The sequence below is a fragment of the Cavia porcellus genome, unplaced genomic scaffold (genome assembly GCF_034190915.1).
Source record: "Cavia porcellus strain 051 isolate PalLab524CR breed Dunkin Hartley unplaced genomic scaffold, mCavPor4.1 scaffold_6, whole genome shotgun sequence".
NCBI lineage: Eukaryota > Metazoa > Chordata > Mammalia > Rodentia > Caviidae > Cavia > Cavia porcellus.
In genome coordinates this window covers 22,962,430-22,983,708 of record NW_026947489.1, presented here as the reverse complement: position 1 = coordinate 22,983,708, position 21,279 = coordinate 22,962,430, and the positions used below count along the sequence as shown (strand labels likewise).

Below are 21,279 nucleotides of genomic sequence, written 5' to 3'. Positions count from 1 at the left end.
AGCAAGCACGAGCATGAGAGTGAGCATGCAGCCTGCAGGCCACAAGTTACACACATACCTGGAGGTTTAAAAAAGAAGAATATTAAAATCTAATGACCTGTGATATAATACCAAGAATTTTGGAAGTCAAACCAGGACAGCATCAATTTACCCCCTGCTTGAATATTCAAACACACCAGAGAAATTAGCAATGACAGGAAACAGAACTTGGAGATCAGGCTCTCTGTTCATTTTCTCTTTCTCTTTCTTTCTCTCTTTCTCTCTCTGTCTCTCTTTCTGCCTCTCTTTTTCTCTCCTTGGCTCCCTTTCCATTTTATAAGTTGTATCAATCTAAATGCTTGTGGTTGTAAGTAAAGAAAATTAACTTCAAATTATGTGATGAAGTAGACTTAATGGCTCATGCTAATTCAAAGTACAGCATCAGCTCTTGAGAGCTTCAAGGAGTTTCAACAGGACTCCAGCTCCGTGTGACTCTGCAGTCCTCCCCCACCTTGTCCTCCACTAGCTGGCTCTGCCTTCATGGGGAGGTAGTGAGTGCTATTTCCCTCCAATCACAGAAATTGGGACTGTTTACATCATATTCTGGCCCCTACACTAGCAGCTGGGACCAGAGGTATTTCATGCCCTGCTTGGTTTAAGTCAGGGTTATACATCTGTTACTTGAACCAACCACCATGGCAAGCAGAATGTGGGTCCCACCCTGAAGCTAGGAGTGGACTCAATACCAACCAAGCCACACAGTTGCTGTGCACTAGAAGAGAAATAGGGAGAAAATCATAGATGTCACCAAGAAATGTACTAGAGATTGGCTAACTGTTCATATCCAGTTCTTCTTTTCCTGGGCACTCAAGATCACATTTCCCAGCCTTTGGTGAAGTTAGGTGTGACCACATGGTTAACAGAATGTAGACACGCTGTCATGGATAGACCACTTCCAAGCCTGGCCCTGAATAATTTCCCATCCATGATCCTCAAAGCTCTTTCCCCTTCTGTGAACTTGCTCTGGAAGACAAGCACTGTGGAACTCATGGGTTGACGATGGCAGAGCTGCAGGCTGAAGGAACCCTGGCCCTTGAGAATCACCACTTGAAGGGGAAGCCCTACTGATCAAGGACATTTATTTTAAATGTTATGCAACTAAGCAACTTCCGTCAAGATTGAGTGTTTTTTAGTCTGTTACAAAAGTCAGCCCATCTGAACAAGTAAAGAAATTATAAGCTATGAGACTGGAAGACTTGCTCAAGATACAGCCAGCTGATACATCAGAACACAGGATGTAATGAGCTGGCCACTGGAATGCAAAAACATAATTGAGAACAAATACTACTACAAAGCACTGGTTAAAATGAGACGTAATAAGCAATACAGAATAAATAAATATCTTTTAGGCAGACTACAAAAAGTCAACTGGGAAGCCCTTTCTATGTCAAACATGTTGACATTTTTCTGTTGTTATAATCCCCTTTCTTAGCAAACAGTAAGTGGAAAGTTTCTCTGATAACTCAATAGAAACTGCCTCAATGTAATAAATAATACCTGTAGTTACACAGAAAAGTGATTTTTTTTGGATGGTGGCATTATTTGGGGATTGAATCTAAGGCCTTCAAAATACATCATAGAAATTAGCAATGACAGAAAACTTACTTATTCCCTCAGGCATTTTAAAAATTTTATTTTTCCTATTTTGAGACAGGACCTTGCTAAGTGACTAATAGGGCTAGAACTTTTATCCTCCTTCCTAAGCCTCCCAGAGCACTGGGATTATGGTATGTACTGCCATGCTCAGCTTTTCGGTTTTTGGATTTTTTGTGTTTCTGTTTGTAGCAGGTCCCATTCTACAGTCCAGACTGGCCTCAAACTCTCAGGTTTCCTAGCTCAGCCTCCTGAGTGCTGAACTACAGGCAAGTAACACAGCAGGTCTAGTGTTAATCCTTAAATTGAAAAGCATTTAGGGACCTGGCCTGAACCTCCTTGGTGCAGGGGTAGCTTTGCTCTCCGACCAACATCCTCCCCTTCTCTGAGGGCTGTTCCTCCCCACCCCAATTTCCCATTTCTGTGAAAGTTGTTGCCTATCACAGAGGCTTCCAGTGGACACATGTTCTAGGCCACACCCATCTTGGTTCCTCCCTGTAACTTTTCAAGCTGGAATCAAGGAAACAGGCTCTCCATTGATAAACTATGAAATGAGGTCAGTGGGTACTGTTTCCTGTTAAACAGTAAAGAGCAGCCCAAGAAAACCAACATGATACCAGTAAGGGGGAAAGATGGAGAAAGAGTCCAGGTTTCATTTGTCTTGGAGGCCAGCATATCTGCAGCCCACCCATGGTCTGGTTATACAAGCCAGGCTACTATGGCTCACAAATTTCTCTTTGGCCTCAGCTAGCACAGATGTCACCAACTATCAAAAGAATCCTGACCAATATATATAGCTGGACCTCCCTCATCCCCACAACTACAAATTCAACCAAATATTGAGAGAAAATACTCCGAAAACAATTGTCTGTACTGAACATGTACAGATCTTTCATCATTATTCCCAAACCACAGGCACAACAGCTACTTACACTGTATTAAGCACAGTAAATAGATTACAAGTAATCTAGAGATATTTTAAAATATACAGGAGAACACAAACTGATTATATGCAAATATTACATCACTTTACATAAGGGAATTGAGCAATAAATGATTCTGTTATCTGAGAAGATCCTAGAACCAATTCCCCAAGGATATTAAGAGATGATTGTAAGCAGGAAGTCTGCTAGGAAACAAAAACTACTTGTGATGTCTTACTTCAAAAAAGTAAAATGGGGCTAAGAATGTGGTTCAGGGGAAGGCATCACAGGCAAGGCCCTGGGTCTGATCCCTAGCTCTACCAAAGTATTTTTTTAAAATTTGCTTTCAATGGCACCTGAGTTTAAGTTAATGAGGCCTTTTATGAAAAGCCCTTTGATAACCATAAGGGTTGGGGGGATAATTGCCAAAGCATTCAACCAGGTGATTAGAGGGCTGAATTTTCAGGGTCCTCTCCCAGAAGAGAAGTTATAGGGGCTGAAATTGAATAAAATAATAGCCAATAATTAATCACATTTATATGACGAAGCCCTCAGAAAAATCCAAAAAGATGTGTGCACAAAAGCTTCCAAGTTGTTGAACAAGAATGTTCACCATCATCACCAAGGGCCTTTTATTAATTCTGCTATGCTGGAGAGAATCTCTCAGCAGAACACTGGCAAAGTAATGCATGGTGAAAAGTCCAGTGGTAACTGTGAATGGTTACACACATCTGTACTCCCTGCAGTCTAGGAAACTGAAGCAGGATGATCACAAGTTTGAGCCTAGCCTGAGTAACTTAGTGACTGAGCAAGTCCTAGTCTCAGATTGCTCAATGTAAAGACCCTGGGTTCAATCCCCAGTATGTATGTATATGTAAATATAGACTGGTTGATCCATAGATAAATCCGGAAAACATCAGGTCTCCAGAGTATCTATGCTTGAGGCATTTGTGTATGACACACAGGACATGCTAGAGAGGGGGCAGGAGCCCATCAGGCCGGGCTCTGTAGGCCAAAGACAGTCTGGGTTTGCCAACATGAAGTCGCAGAGGGCTTTAGGCAAGGCAATGGTGAACTCGGGTTTCCTTTTGTTCACTTTGCTTCTTTCCTGAACTTGTATGCAAGGTAGTGTTTCCAGCCTTCTGCATGCAGGTGCTAGTTCTCCGAAAACCACACAAATTAGGTCTGAAGACGTGTTATTCAGAAGAATAAAGTAAGTGGGGTAGAAATTCCAGAAGATTCTCTCATGGAGGAGAAAAATCAGGCATTTTAATTTAAAAACCCATCCCTTCAGTCGTGGCAGAGGCAAAGCCCTTGCTGCCCCTTCACTGCCACCTCATGCCAACCAGTGACTCCAGATCAGCTTGTTAGAGAGAAGCCTAAAGAAGAGAACTGGGTTTGGAGGCCTTTCCAGGGCCTGGCCATGGAGAGGCCTGCTGCCCTGGGCTTAGAGGTCCTGGCTAGAAAACATCCCAGTAAAGCTACGTTTCACTTTAGCAGGAACTGAGGACAGCAAGCAAGCTTTACATTGCAACAAAGCCAGCCCCATACGCAATAGAATCTAAACCTAAATCATGCAATTCCCTGAGAGACCCACCATGGAATCTGAAGCTGTCCTAAACTGCAGAAACATTCCTGGCTTTCTCAAGACAAACATAATTTTTGGCAACAAAAATTACTTTTTCATTTTAAAGACCAGAAAACCAATAAAAACCCTGTTTGTCTTTCCATTATCAGTATATTCAGCAGCACTGAAAGAATTTTAATAGAGCTTCCTTCTCACAGACCCACTGGTGAGAAAACATAATTCTGTATAATAAGCAAAGAGAAACAAGAAAAGTCTATCACTTCTACAACACAGAATAGATTGCAAGGTATGTTCCTACCCCTTCTCTTCTGTCCGCATTTTATACACAAGAAACTGGGTCTCCTAGACAAGTCACACAACTTGTTCCAGTTTACAGGTAACTAATTGCCCAAATCAAAATTCAAACCTAGGTCTTCTGATTCCAATTCCCCACCCTCTTTACTACATAGCAGCAAAAGTATGCTCTGATTCAGAATCCGAAAAGACATACAATTACCAGCAAACCTATGTGTCCTTCAATGAGTTTATGTTTATCATCTAAAAAGAGAGCCCACGTCTTAATCATCATCACACTGCTGACAAATACCAATGCTAACTTCAGTTCCTGCCCCACAGTAAGCACTGTGTGTGTGCTGAGTGAATGAGGAAATACTTTACGGTTCAATGAGAAACCAGTAGCCTCCCTATCAAGAACATTACCAAACTAGAGTTCTCTGGGTAGAGGAAAAATGAAGAGAAAATGCCTATAATGAGAGTTCAAGAAGTGAGACAAGAAGACCACTGAAACACTTTGTACCACAGTCTCTGAGAACACATCTCACTTGAGATGTGGTCTGACTAAAGGGCTAGCCGGGCATGGAGGTGCACTCCTGTAATCCTAGCACTTGAGAGGCTGAGGCATAAGATGGCTACAAGTTCGAGATCAGCCTGGGCTACAAAGTGAGCCCAAGGCCAGTCTGAACTGCACAGGGAGACCCTGTCTCAAAAAGACAAAAAAAGTATTAATTTTTGTCAGTGCTGAGCATGAGATGTGTCCTCAGAGAGCCAATTATCTATAATCACCATAGCAGTCCTCTGAGCCTTTCAATAATCCCAGGAATCAAAGGCACAGCCAATGCTGTGCCTGTCTTCTCCATTTCAAAGTAAGCTTTTGCCATCTATTTTCAAGACCCTGTTCTTTAACTATACAATAACAAAAAGATATGGCATAAAAGCTTAGGGAAGAAAAAGAAACAAGACTTCTTGCTTTCATCTAAAACAATAAGGCAGTAAACAGAAGCTGATTAAATATCCAATGAAGGACTATAGAGATACAGTAAATTTCACTGCATGCCAACTCCAAATCCATGAATGTAGATTATAGACTGCAAAGAAAAAACAGGTATGTATACAGGCCTTTACAATAAAAACAAAGTCATTGCAATAACCAAGCAACTTCCCTAAGGATATCCAAGCTTACAAGTTCCCTGTGTAGTAGTCAATTTTTAAAAATGTCTTCAATACAGTAAAACTACTGGACAAGAATATACTTCCTTTGCAAACCTGACTTAGAAGAGCATGCAGACTTTGATACCTAAGTATCTCACTGAAATGACCAGAGGGACTAGCCATCTCTAGTCTACTTCCCATGAGTATAAAACATACGAGGGAATAAGCTACACGTGCTAGCATGGGGTTCTTATCCCAACTTTGCCAACACTTGCCGTGTGATCTTGGACATTTCCCAAATGCCCTGGGGTTTCAATTTCCTCCCCTATAAAACAAAGAGTACAATAAAGTTAAAGGTCCCATTAAGGGATCACAGCAGTTAAGAAAGTGAAAGATCTCACTAAGAAAATGTAACCTATTAGAGCCAACTTTATAAATAAAAGATGTAAATAAAACATGCTTTTTCTTTATAGACTGCTCCAAAATGTTTTAAAACTTGATACAACAAATATTTTTAAATCAAAACTTAAAAAATAGATTCAACTTCTAAAGATAAATGCAAGGAAATAATTTCAGATGTACACAAAACCTTTTGTGGGAAAATATATACGGTAGCATTAGTATATTATTATTAATCATGCTATTATTTGTTTTGAAAAAATTTTAATCAGATGGGAAAACAGTTGCAACTTATTAAATTTAAAAGTAAAAATATAAAACTATATAGAAGTTATCTGTTTAAAATTTACATTTAAAAATGTAATGTAGGTGTGGTTACATAGCTCAATGGTAGAATGCCTGCCTAGTATACATGAGGCCCTGTGTTCAATCTGTTATACTATTACATAAACAAATTTAGTTTAAATTCCTATTCATAAGCAGGAAAAAGAGAATACGAAGAGTAAAATGTTAATTTAATAAGGGTTTACTGCTGAAGTGTAAAATTGCAGTTTTTCATTCATGAATACAGAAAGAGAAAACTAAAATTATCACAAACTGAACTCAATCATATGTTTTAAACTTTTGAAAATTATCTATATCAAGTAAACAGAATTTATTTCAGGAATGCAAACTTTTTTAGTACCAAAGAGCAAATATCATACTCAAAGGTAAAGAAGGAGATGCAATATCATTATAATCCAGACAAAACAGATGCAGACAAACACCATTATTTTTAAGTGCAGGTTAATTTATTTTTTAATTAATTTTATTGGTATACTTTTGACATACATAATGATCACATTCATCACAGGGAATCTGCACTTGTGCACGATGCATCTTTTTTCTCCATTTCCCTTCCTTCCCTATAGTCCTTTTTCCCTGCTCTTTTTACAAGACTTTGTTTGTTTTCCTTCCATTCTATTTTTTAAGCCCTACCACTCCCTTTTACCCCTTGCCATTTGAACATTTTCTTCCTATTTCTCAATATCTATCACTCATTTTGGTCCTTATTTATTGGGTTTCCCACACCAGAGAAACAATCTGCTATTTAAACTTGGAACACCATTGTTATTCAGCGGTTTTCTAAAACTCCAAAGCAAATATAACAAGAAAGTGGTTTTAGAAACCCTCAAAATTATCACACAACTAACAATATAAACATCTACCTCAATAATCCAAAACACTAGCTGAGGATATAGCTCAGCAGCACAGCACCTGCCTGGCAAGCACAAGGTCCTAAGTTTGATTCCTGGAAGCAAAATAAAAACCAAAATAACAACAAAAACAAAACACTGTTCAGATTTAAGTGTTTCACAACTAAAAAAATAAGGAAAATCTGCTGAAAACTGCAAGAATGTTTAAAAACTTTTCACCAACATCCAAAATATTTTATCAAGTAAAATAATTCATTCAAAAACTAAATGAAAAAACTTATGGCCACACAAGACTTATCCTAAAAAGATACAAATCTCCCATGAAAACATACAAGTGACTGACAAGTATCACAAGACTGGACAGGAAGAATAACTGCCACTGCTATGGTTTGACAGTGCTTTCCGTGTGACCTCTAAGTTCAAGTGTTAGAAGCTGATCCTCAATGTGGTGATGGTGGGACACGGTGCAACCTTGAAGAGCTGCCTGAGTCACTGAGAACATCAGCCTCCGTGTAGTTTTCACGGGGCCCTAGCTGGTTCCTGTGAGGGAGGGGTTGTCAGAGCAAGACGGCCTTCCCCCATTCTCTGGCTTCCTGTCGCTCCAGGTGATCTTTCCCTTGTATGTGCCTTCCCTCCAAGATGTAACCGCCATGACATGATGCAGCCATGGAGGTCCTCACCAGAAGCTAACCCAACAGGGCCACCTGATCATGAACTTTCAAAACTACAACTGTGAGCTAAATAAAGCCTTTTTTCATAAAGCACACAATTTCAAGTACTTTGTTACGGCAATGAGAAAAAGACCACTACAACAACAACCACAAAACTCCATTCTCAGCAACTTATGATATATCTAACTACAATATTACTAACCCTCTCCCCAACACACACATCAATTTTGCAGGTAAAACAAGATAAAATCTAAAACTGGCCTGGGGCTATAGGTTTAGCTAGGGTACAGTGGTGGTACAGTACATGCTCAGCCATGTTCAAGACTGGGATTTAATTCCCAGCACTAGATAGGTAGATAAATAGGCAGGCAGGCAGACAGACAGACAGAATTGGTGTGGAAGAATAAACAAGACAGTGATTTTTTCCTTTGATTTTTGTGATGCTGGGGACTGAACCCACGACCTTCACACTAAGCTACATTCATTTTTATTTTTGTTTTTGAGACAATGTCTCGCTAAGTCACCAAGAAGTCGCTACCCTAGGCTGGGCTTGAACTTCCAATCTTCCTGCCTTAGCCTCTCAGACTGCTGGAATTAAAGACAAAAAAGTTAGTTTAAGTGGAATAGGAGGGAAATTATTAACTTTACCAGATACTATTAAAACATAGTATAAGGCCATAAAAAAATGAAGTCAGCACAGTAGCAGTATAAGAATAGACATATAAAAATAAACAACTCAAAGAGATTGTAAAGGTAAACGCATAAACCAGTTGGGGGGGAAAAAAGGAACTGTTTATATAAAATGTGCTGGAATAACTAGCTATTTTAAAGAGCTAAGGCTTTTACCTTAAACAAAATAGTCAAATTTCAAATTTAGAAAAGCAGCAAAACAAAAATTTTAAAACATATGAATGAATACATAATTATCACATGTTTGAATAGATAAGGGCTTAAACTTAAAAGCAAAGAAAGACTAGTTAAGAAAAAGAACACAAGTCAAATTTTAAAATAAAACACTGAATGATTAAACCCAAATAAAAAACTTAAATACATAGTTTTGGAGGAATTAGTGTATACATTTTCCAGTTCTAACTATTGAAACAGCCCCCAAACAACATCATTCCTAAAGTAACAAGTATCCCTGACACTCACACTGTCATTTCTAACACTATTTTTCTTGAAGAATAGGGCACCTTGAAGGAATGACCCATTCCTGGTTTAGGGCAAGGAAGGTACAAACTGGGACTATAACAACTGATGGTTATAGTTTCAGAGAGTAGTAATATCATATCAAAAGGACATAAGAGCCAAGTATTGTGGCACATCCCTATAATCTCAGTGCAGTATTTTGGGAGGCTGAGATAGGATTGTGAGTTTGAATCCTGCCTGAACAATTTGGCAAGACCCTGACTCAAAATAAAAAATGAAAAGGAGCCAGAAATGGTGCACACATATAGCCTGAGAGAGGCTACAGCAAGAGAACTGAAATCTTGAATCCTCTCAGAGCAACTTAGTAAGATCCTATCTCGAAATATAAAAATAAAGAACTGTGGATATAGCTCAGAGGTAGACAGCCTCATGGGCTTAAATGTCCAGTACCACAAAAACAAAGAATGAATAATAAATACATAAGGCTGGGGCTATGGTGCAGTACAAAGCCTCTGGCTAGATTCAATTCCCAGTACTATAATAATAATAATAATCTTAGAAAAAAAGTCAATTTTAAAGAGCTCCAACTAGTCAAGGTATTACCATTTTAGTCTAAGAAAAAAAAATAGAAGACCAATTGATGCAATAAATCCACGTCGATAATCAAAATGAAAAAAGTGAAATCTACAGGGAAAGGAAAGTCAGTATCTGCCAAGAATCGGCCATGCTAGGACTTGGTAGACCAATCAAGAAATCAACCAGCCAGCCTCTCTGGTAAGCCACACAGGTTCCAGGAAGAGAAAAGTCAGACAATGCGTCCCGTGAGACTACCAGCACATGGGTTGAAAATCAAATACCATCCATGTGTCATCCTCCACCTCCCAAGCAACCTGACGGTTCGGAGGACAGGCCGAGTTGATAGCAGCTAAGGTATATAAAGCAATTAAATGCTTATATTGTTTGGTTATGTAGGCCTGGGGCCAGTGGTCTGAGCACCCAAGAGTGTCCTCCTCTTGGGAGGAGGACAGTATGCAGTACAGCAAATATGGGGGATTTCCTTCTGTCTTGTCTTTGAAGTCAAATACTGTTTTCACTGTTTTGCTTTGTTTTGATTGTTTTACCTTATTCAACATTCTGTTTTGATTGGTTTTATTGTGTTTCGTTTTGGTTTGATTTTGCTATACCTGATGGAATGGACAACTATTGTGAAGGTAACAAGATATACTATGGTAGCTATTGTTGTTTTCCTAGTATCCTGCTTTAAAGTTCTGTACCTTGCTGGCTTTTCTTTGATTGGCTTTTGTTCTGTTTTGTTTTGTTGGATTTTACTATCTTTAAAAAAAAGTGAAATCTGGGAAATTTTTCTTTACCATCTGAAGCAGCAATTCTTTGCTATTAAAATTTTTAGGCAAGTGTGGTGATACATGCCCGTAACTCCAGCTGCTCCAGAGACTGATAGGGGAATCAGGAGTTTAAAATCAGCTTTAGCAACTTAGCAAGACTCTATCTCAAAAAAATTTTACAAGGGTTGGAATTGTAGTTTCCAGTGGCAACATCTCCAGGTTCCAACTCTAGTACAGCCATACACACATGCAAAAAAAAAAAAAAAAGCAACTAAAAAATAAGCATTTATCTTGTCTTTCCAACAGAAATTATTTTATATTGTCAACTAATAGCCTCAACTCATTAAGTATCTATACAGAAGAACACCAACTCCTACATATACAAGAGTATTTTCTCTTTCATTTAAAGAGAAAATAGCATAGACTATAATCAGAACTCTTATTATAGATAAAGATTATCAATTGGTTTTTTTAAAAAAAAAAAAACTGCAAGCAAGCAAGGAAGAGAGGAAAAGCTCCATAGCCAAAGGTGAACTGAAAATTTATATAGTGACTAAATGCCACCCAGATTATTTTCAGGTCACATGATAGGAACTGTATGAGCTCCCTGCCACTGTGACAAAATACGTGAGATAAACAGCCTATAAAGAGGAAAGGTTTATTTTGCTCTATGGCTTGAGAGGTTTCAGTTCATGGTCTGCTGGCTGCTTTGCTTTTGGGCTGGGGTAGTGAGGACATCATGGTGGGAGCATGTGGCAGAGATGGAGGCAGCCAGGAAGCAGACAGAACAGAAATGTAGGGCCAGGGTCCTGGTATCTCCTCCCACAATCTCATTTTTTCATCCAGGGACCCATCTCCCACAGGTTCCACCCGCTTGCTGCCCCGTCACAGGCTGAGGCCTGAGTATTTGTTCATCACATGACAGGAAGCTAACCTAACAACAGCAGAGTTAGACTGTCCTTATCACAACTAGCCCAGTCTACCCGTAAAAGTGGATCAATCAGATGTTGTGTATGTGCCTCATGAATCACAAGGATATATATTCTAACCCAAATACTTACATAATTTTCATTTACAAGAAATACCGTAAGTGGAGGAAAATCTAGGTGACAGCTAATGGAAACAAGCTGGGACATACATAGGCCTCTTTAATTTCCTATTTATTGTATTTTTGTTTTGAGACAGGATTTGACTGTGTAATCCAGGTCAGCCTCAAACTCACTACATAGCCCAGGCTACTGAGTGCCAGGATGACAAGCTTGTGTGCTCCTCTGATTACAACCTCTTCAACAAGGTATGAGTCTATGTAGTAGATTAACATAAGAATGCAGGACATTTCTGAAATCACAGGGGATACTGGCATAATATGATATAGCCATTCAGTAAGATTTGTATGCATTATTGAAGTGGAATGTACAGGCTGAAGAAATTACAAAATTGTATGTACTTATGATGGTTCCTCAACAAATCCCAGAAGAGATATTTGTATACTCACATTCATAACTTCATTATTCACAATAGCCAAAAGGTAGAATCTTTGTATCCATCAATGAATGAATAAACAACGTGGTTCATATATACAGAAAATAGAACATTATTCAGTCTTGAAAAAGAAGAAAATTCTGGCACACTATAATAGAGCTGAACCTTGAGGACAGCATTCTAAGTGAAATAAGCCCACCATAAAAGAACAAAAACTATGGGACTGCACTCATATGGGGTATCTAGACTGGTCAAATTCACAGAAACAGAAAGTAGAATGAAGGTTGCCAGAAGCAGGAAGAAAAGAATTAGGAATCGTTTAATGGCTATGGAGTCTGTTTTACAAGATGAAAACGTTCAGAGGTGGACAGATGGTGATGATTGCATAACAATGTGACTATACTTTGAAACACTTAACAGCATACTTTAAAAAAGATTATAAATCATATATTTAAACTAGGCATGGTGATGTATGCTCATAATCCAAGCACTCAGAAGGCTGACGCAGGAAGATCACTACAAGTACAAAGCCATCCTGATGAGTTCAAGACTACACAGCCATCCTAGACTACACAGCCAAGACCTTCCCTCAAAAAATCATAAATTTTATTGTATTTATTTTACCACAATTTTTTAAAAAATGCATAACTGGAGGTATATATAGCTCAGTAGTAGAGCACTATCTTAGGAGGCGCAAGGGAGCCCCAATTCAATCCCCAGCAATTGCAACAACCAAATTGTGTACTATATGATCTAATTTCAGTGAACATGCATATAACACTATGTGTTCAGTGAACACTAAACACTAATATGTTAAATACACGATCTCCAAGTGGTGAAAATCGCACTTAAGCATTTGCTAATTTTCTGCAGTGAACACACACTGCTTCTGTAATTGGAGAGGACATGCAGCTGGTACAGTGGTGCATACCTATGGACTCCAATACTTGGGAGGCAGAGGCAGGATGATCCCTCGAGCCCAGCATTTAGAAGCCAGTGTGGGCAACAGACCAAGACCTGGTCTCAAAAAAACCAAACAAACTGGAAGAAAAAGATGCTACAAATTATATGGGGGAAAAAAGGAAAACTGTTAGATTCAGTTTCATACAAATATAAAATGTCTAATTTTTAAAATAACACATTCAATAAAAAGAAAAAAATGCCTGAGGGAAAGATTTACAAGCAGCATGAGATTCATCTATGGTTCATTTACCCAGAAGTTCCCAGGGTGATATTTTATGCCTTGATAAATGTCTGGATTACACAGATATGCACAGGCATTTACTAAAACTCAGCAAATATATATTAAATATTTACACATTTCATTGTATGTAAAATTTACCTGAAAACACTACGTAAATACTGAATTCTAATTGATGTTACACATATCAAAATATTTAAGAGAAAGTATACTGACATCTGTAATTGCTTTAAAATACACCAAAGGAAGAGAATCACAAGTTTAAGCCCAGTCTGGGCAACTCGATAACTTAGAGAGACCCTGTGTCAATAAAGATTAAACACAAAAATAAAAATAAAAGTGGGGCGGGGGATATAGCTCAGTGTGAAGGCCCTGGGTTCAACCCCTAATACTACCACAACGAAGAAGCCAAAGGCAAAAAAATAAAGGCACAAGGAATACAAGATACATGTGATAAGGTGATTATAAGAAAATGCTAATGTAAAATACAAGTATTGCATATATAGGAGTACCAGTGAAATTCCTTCAAGATTGCTGTACACTTGATATTTTCCATAATAAAAGGTTTAAAATTCCAAAAAGTACTGAAGAGCCAAGGGGACCTTCTGGAGCACAGGAAATGTTTCACTCTGGTTTGGGTGGTAGTTATACAGACCAGGACACATCAAGCTTGACACTTAAATATTCTGTATTCTTTGCTGACTTTATCTACACCATAAAAAAATGAATTAAATAAACACTAATCACTTTAGGCTGGGCAGGGTGGGGCACACCTGTGATCTCAGCACTCTGCAGGCTGAGGCAGGAGGATTGCCACAAGCTCAAGGCCAGGCTAGGCTACATAGTAAGTTCAAGGCCTGGCTGAACTACATAGTGAGACTTTGCTTAGTCTTGAGCACCAAACCTGCCAAATCTAAGAACTCAATGAGCTAACAAGCTGGGAAGACCTTAAGGAACAAACGAGAGAGCTGAAAAGATGAACTAAAAAGTACTTCCAAAATATAATGCTGAGAAGGGAAGCTGAAGAAACTGGAGGACGTGGAGAACAGACAGATGTATCTCAATCTTCTATCTCAGGAAGGAGCTGCACAAGAGAAATGACAGAATGGAGGGAGAAGTATTTGAAGAAGTCATTGCTAAATATTTCCTAGAACTAAAAACAAAAATGTTTAAAAATAGTTTTAAACCAATATATAGGGATGGAAGGAAACACATCACCATTTTATGAGAAGTTATTTTTTTACTACAATTTAAATGATTTCACAACTAGTAAGCCTGGTTCTTTTCTGTATTTTTCAAGTGTTCTGCAATAAACATGGCTTTTACAATGAAGAAAAGTAAATGTTTCCTTTTATAAAGTAAAAACTGAGAAAGGCTTTTTTCAATAAGTTCCAAACCTCTGCATCTACTCTATGCTATTATAAGGAACTTGTTCCTGTAACTGGTCACCACAAGCTTGGACAAATCATTCCATCTCTTTGAGTTTCTTACATAGGGAAAATAAAATTCTTACTACTTCACAGGGGCTCAGGGGTGATAGAACTGTGGGGGACCAGCGGCGGCTGAAAAGATAAGAAGTATGAACTATAAATGACCTTTATTTTGAGAATGTGGGGAGAGACACCCCCGAGCCCCTGGGGCTCGGCATCTCCCCCCACCCCAGGTCCGGCAATCTCTCTGAGGAACACATGGAGTGGGGGCATACATGTAGCTTAGGTTGGGGGTGGTGCCTTAGGGGGCATTAGGGATGCACAGGTAGCCCATTGGTACTCTTTTGGCGCCAGGGGCAAATTCCTAGGGGTGGAGGAGACGGAGCTCCTTGGTTCCACCTGAGACTTTTCCAGCTACAGTGTCCAGCCTGGGCCAAAACTCTTTCAAGGGGAATATCCAATGAGATGACACCCATAAACAGCACCAGGAACTGGGGCATTTTTCTCCACTCACTCTCAGTTCAGACCTACCCCACCTTTCCACAAGAATTAATGGAAGTTTATGTCCTCCAAATCACTTCCACAATAAGTGTTACAATATTTTCTAACAGTGGCAGTCATGAAGGCCCAAAGCCAGTGTTGGTATTCAGCCAGAAGAGAACAGGTTCGTGCGCCATGCTCTAGTCATAGAGCAGAATACCACTTAACAAGCAAAAAAAACTATTAATGAGGCAATATAGGTGGATCTCAAAACCGGCATGCTGAGTGAAGACATGAAATGAGCTTTATGATTATACATGCTTTAAAATTATATGAAGTCCAGAAGATGCAAAATAATTTATAGTGAAAAAGGAGCAGTGGTTGCTGGTGGATAGAAATAGAAAATGAACACACAGGACTTTTGAGGGCGATGATGCTCTGCATCTTGTGAGTGATGTGTGTTACATAGGCACATACACGTCAAAACTTGTGAATGAGCTGGGTATGGTGGCACACACCTGTAATCTCAGCACCCAGGAGGCAGAGGCAAGAGGACCACTGCAAGTTCGAGGTCGGCCCAGGCTACACAGCGAGTTCAAGGCCAGCGTGAATTATACAGCAAGACTCTATCTCAAAAGACAAAAAATAATGTGAATGCTACACATATTTTACTTCTATTTTGTAATTTACCTTTAAAAAGGGAAAAAATTGGCCTCTAGTAAATGATATGCAGAATAAAGTATTTAGACATATTAGATGTAGGGCAGTTATTTTAAAATGCATCCAGAAATAAAATGGATTGAGGAACAGATAAATGGGTAGGTATAATAAAAACAAATATAGGAAAAAGTTAACTGTATAAACTAGGTAGTATGTAATTCTTTCAAATTTACTGTCTGAAGAGGTTTTAGAGAAAGAACAAAAGTATAGTTCTTTAAAAAGAGAAAGGGAGAGACTTGCATTTGAAAACACACAGAGCGCTGCAGACACAGTACAGATCAGTAGTGGGGCAGCAGCAGCGCCCAGCATGTGTAAAGCCCTGAGTCCAGTCTGCAGCACTGTAAAAAGGAAACCCAGGAGCAGTAATTCAGCTGGCTCCCAGGAAACTCCTGAAGCTGAGGCAGGAGGACCACCACAATCTGAGCCAGCCTGGGTTTACACAATGAGTTTACCTAGGGAGACTTGTCTTGAAGAAAGAAAGAAAGAAAGAAAGAAAGAAAGAAAGAAAGAAAGAAAAGAAAGAAAGACACATAGATATATTTTAGTCATTTGTCTTTTTAAAGTGATTTTAAAAAATTACAAATCCTTCCATGTTATGTTTTCAAATCTAAGAAACATTTTCACTGTGATTATTTTATATAATCTGTATCAGAACCCAGGTATTCTACACTTGTTTTATACTTGAGAGAACTCAAGGTCAGGATTTGCCAAATATCACACCACCACAGTCACTGGCTCCTCCTGCTCTTCTCCCAGTACCTCACTGCAAGCTGCCACCAGCTCCCAACACTGGAACACAACTCAGGAACTGTCCCTGGCCACCCCTTTAGCAGAAAGCAGCACTGTGGTCACTAGCAGGACTGTAATGGGAATTGCTGGAAGAGAGGAAGAGAGGAACTCAACAGACCAACTGTGTGTTTCCCACCCATTTAGCAGTGCCCCCCCCCAAACTGCTCCAGGTCATGCTCAAACCTAGGGGAGTCTGCTCCATCCCTCCTGTCTGTGGATGGGCACACTGTATTTCATGCCTGTAGCTAAGAAACTGCAAGGCAAACTTGTCAAAACAGTGCTCTAACATGATATTCCAACCTCTCTTACCAAACAGAGCAGAACAAAAGTAGAACAGAAGGAAGGGATCAAGGAACATTGCTCAACTTGTGCACAACCAAAATTAGAGGCAAAAGCTTTACTAACAGCCCTCAGATTAATCACTGGCTCAAGGGTATTTTGGCTCAAGGGTATATAACACACCCTAACAATTTTTGTTACTTTTAAACAAGGTGAAGCCAAGCGTGGTGGCACATGCCTGGCAGGAGGATTGCTGTGAGTTTAGGGCCAGCCTGGTCTGAATTGCAAGACCCTGTCTCATAAAAACTACAAACAAGGTGAGTTAGACTGGGGAGGGGCAAGAATGAAAGCCCTCTCAGCCAGAGACTGGTGTGCTTACCCAAATATTTACTGAGTATGCCAAACACTTGGAAACTGTAATGGAAATGACAGTAGGATAGTCTTTGCCCTCAAGTAGCCTATCTTCCCAAAAGACCCAAAATAGAAATCCAAGCCCTACAAAGATACAGGGGATGTTCCAAGAGCACAGAGGACAATACAAGAAGTCACCTCAGAGACCTGAAAGCTTTCAGTTGCACTTTCAACAACTCAGAGGGGGCAGAGGTACAACTTTCCAGGCAAAGGTCATCAGAACTCACTTCTAGGGAGGGCAGGTTGCTTGAGTAGGAGCAAGAGGAAAGGAGAGTCTCAAGGACTCTCAAGGGACTCTCTGCCAACTCATCAGACAGAAAAGGCCGCCTGGAGGGTACCCCAGCTGGCTAACTTCAGGAGTTCACCGGGAGCCAGCTGAATAAGGTTCCAATTTCCAAGAAAAGAGACCTATCACCTATCACACAGAGTGCTATCACCAACTTTCTCAGAAAAGGAAGATTTGACAAGTCCTAGCAATGCAAATTCAGATGCCTGCTTCAAACTCCAGTGATTAAGACAAATGTAGCCTAACAGAAAGCCAGATGATACAAACATATGTGTCAACAGAGAGGAAAATGTTCAGGGATGAGGGTCAGGAACAATGGGTTCCATCCCAGCTTAACTGTATGATCCTAGGTGAGTCTCTAACCTCTCCTACCTCGTCTGTTGTTTTCTTTTTTGATTTTAAATCGGGGTCTCAGTATGTAGTCCAGACTGGCCTTAAACTCACTAGGCAACCCAGGCTGGCCTCAAACTCACAGGGGTCCTCCTGCCTCAGCCTCCCAAGTGCTGGGCATACACCAGCATGTTTTCTTTTGTGTAGTGCTGGGGATCTAAACCAGGACTATGCACAGGCCAGACAAATTTTCTACCACTGATCTTACACCTCAAGTTCTGTGGTATCTGCAAAAGGAAAATGATACCCATCATTCCACAGGGTTATAATGGTTAAATGAAATAACACCTGTAAGGCATCTAGCAACTGCTTACAATAGAGGGCACCAGGAAACAGTGGGTATTATTGTCATAAACGGTCTGTACTCTAAGAACTTTGGAGTCCATTGTCTGACTGTACAGAGAAACCAGGCTGAGGCCACAGACCTTGGGCAAGACTAAGGGTTTACTCATGTCCTAATCAACTTTTCCCTCAGTTCTTTTAAAAATTGTTTTAAATAGTCTGGTCCTTTAAGGCATTTTAAGTTATTCTGAGACATCTGCCTCATGTGGCCTCACATCATGAAGCTTCCCCTGTTTAAGAACCCAACCCAAACAGCAAGCCATCCCAGAGAAAACCAGTGTCACAAGCCACTTCAAAGGGAACATCTGTGCCAGAGGGGGCCTCAGGCCCCATCACGGCACACACTGCAACAAGGAAAGGGTCAAGGTTGGCTGGGGCAGGTCTGAGTTGGCAGAACTGTGATAAATGTCTACAATACATATGATACAAATGTAAAGTATTTTATGTTTATAACAGGAAAGAGTTTAACAAAATGTTTTTAAAAATCTTTACAGCTAAGCCTGGCAAGATAATGAGATTTGTTATGCCAAGAGGCCTAAGAATTCAATGAGAACACTCACTGTGAATTCACCCTCCTGAACTCTCACCCTCAACTCCAGACATAAATTACAGTCACCTGTGATAGGAGCAGAAAGTGAGGTCTCCTTTTCTCAATTACACTTTCAGAGGAAAACATTCAGTAATTGCATACTAGGAAAAAATGTGATTAATCCACTTGCACATTGAGATCAGGCAACACATTTTATTCTTTGGCTAGAAACAGAGAAACCATTAACCTCTGGTTAAATTAACTGAACTGCTTAGCATGGCCAGTTTTGTGGAAGAACTGTGGTGCTGTCAGCAAGAAGACTGGGAAGAGGGTGGGGAAGGAAGCAGAAAATAGTAGAAAATAAAAATGGGTTAAAAAAGAATAAAAGAAGCCAAGGAAACACAGGCACTGGAGAGGCCCATGGTGCTAGTGAGCGCTTCTGGCTGACTCTGCTGAGCATGGCCTCTCCTTATCAGTCACCTGCTACAGTGCAGTAACCTTCTGATCTCTACAGGAAAATCCATACTGCGCACCATGGTAGGACATCATTCCCTGGCAACAATGTTCGGAAGAGCAATAACCAGAGACTTCCACGAAACCAAACAGAACCTCCACAGCCTCACTCTAGTTTAAACTGGTTTCTCCATTTCTTTATATGAACCCTCCAGCCTGCTCTACACAATCCTCTCACTGAGCAGCACTGAGGACCTACTGTGCGCCAGGCCAGAAGCTCAGGACAACACAGACGTGACTGCTGCGGAGGGAAGGGTGTGACCAGCTGTGAGCAGCACACCCCCTGTTCCCTGAACACACCTTCCCCTCCACGCAAAGGTTTCCACGGCAGCCAAGTCTTAGTTAAGGAAAAGGGAAATGGAGTAAATCACAGACAAGAAAATATCAAAATGTTACAGTTAAAGCTCACACTGATTAAAAATAAACAAAACTGTAAGTGTTCAAACTGAACACAGTATTCATTATCTGTAACCACATAGCCTATAACTCCTGAAATAAACAGTCCAAGAGTATTTTTAGTAATGCTCAAATTTAAGTTCACATAGCCAACCCAGCCTAATGTACTACAAAATCCTAAAGTACCTTTGGAATCATTAAGAAGCAAATCACACTGTTGAGTTTTATTGTTAAGTATATTTCTTACACTCTGAATGTTGGTAAGTCATGTGAGGAATCAGAAGGTAACATGTGGCCTACCTAAGATTTACTTCAAGTAAAGGGTCCTACAAGCAAACAAGTTTGGAAAATGCTACATAAACACTGCTTGGGGATTTGCAGAATATTTTAAAAATCAAGTTCTCTAACAAATCCTACATGAAAGAAGTCAGCTAAACTTAGTTCAAGCCATGGAACCCTTTTTTATGTAATACTTATTAACACACAGTCCACAAATTACCTAGAACAGACTCGGGATACACTATAGTGTAGGGCACACACTGTTAATCTGAAAATGGATTCCCAGCCATTCTGAGGAATTATTTACTTTATGATAAGGAACATGAAAACTTCCCCCCACTGAATTTCTTGTTGAAATTTACTCAAAGATAAACTGACTTACTACATTTTAAGAAGAAAAAAATTTTAATGGACTAAAGTTGGGTTTTGGGGATGTTAATATAAAGAAACCCCATGTACAGTAATTTGATTTTGCTGGGCTACTTGAAGTTTCTCATTCTGTCTAACATATTTCTCAAATTTCAGAATAAAAAGTATGGCAGGGACTATAATTTCTATGGTTCTTATTTATACTTTGACTCCTTCTCTAGAAAGATTAACATCTTAAAATCTCTGTTGGAGGCCTTATGGAATCAAATTCTAAAAAATTTTTAAAATTCAATAAGCATTTATTTAGCAACTACTATACGGATGCCACTACATTAGGAATTGGGAATTGCACAGGCAGAGTTGATTATGGAAAGTATCACAACTTTCAGATTTTATGATCCAAATCTAACATTAGTTATTTTATATTAATGTTAAACTTTTAGATTACTGAAGTGGCCGATTTAGGAAGAGGCTTTTCTAGATCTTTTTGTGGCTGCCTGTAAATCCTAAAATTCACCCAGGCAACCTGAGTTTTTAAGAGTCCCAGTTTTAGACATTGTGCTTCATTGGCAGACCATTATCTTGTGCTGGGGCTCAGAAAATACATTATCTCTCTGCCCAATGTAGACAATGAAAGCAGTGTGGCTTAATAGTCCAAGCTGCCACAGGTTTCCTTCCATCTACAGGGGTGCACCTTCTGATAACCAGAGCAAAGTTGAATTTTCACTTAGTATGAGAGAGGTGGAGAAATCACTTCAGTTGTGCAACACTGAAAAAAAAAGACGTGTGTCCCTTTAATACAGAAAAGTATCATGATGACTGCTAGAAATTTAAGACTAGATAAAACTACACCCTGGCAAGCTAGGAACTTTAGCAGCGCTCCGGATACAAGAAAATTTTTTAAATTTTCCCAAGATTCTTAAAAAACGGTAGTATAAAGGATAATATTCAACTATCTGCACCCAAGCACACAAGAGTCTTTAGTTTTGTTTTCTACTTTACTAAGGCAGACTAACGCTTGAGTTCTGGCTCTAACATTCCAAATCACACAACT

At 39.6% G+C, this 21,279-nt stretch overlaps 1 protein-coding gene across 2 annotated transcripts in view; it reads right to left on the bottom strand.

The window, feature by feature from the left end:
* Pde8a (phosphodiesterase 8A) overlaps positions 1–21,279 on the bottom strand; it is a 122,376-nt gene that overhangs the window by 100,008 nt on the left and 1,089 nt on the right. The gene's annotated exons all lie outside the window — the stretch shown is intronic.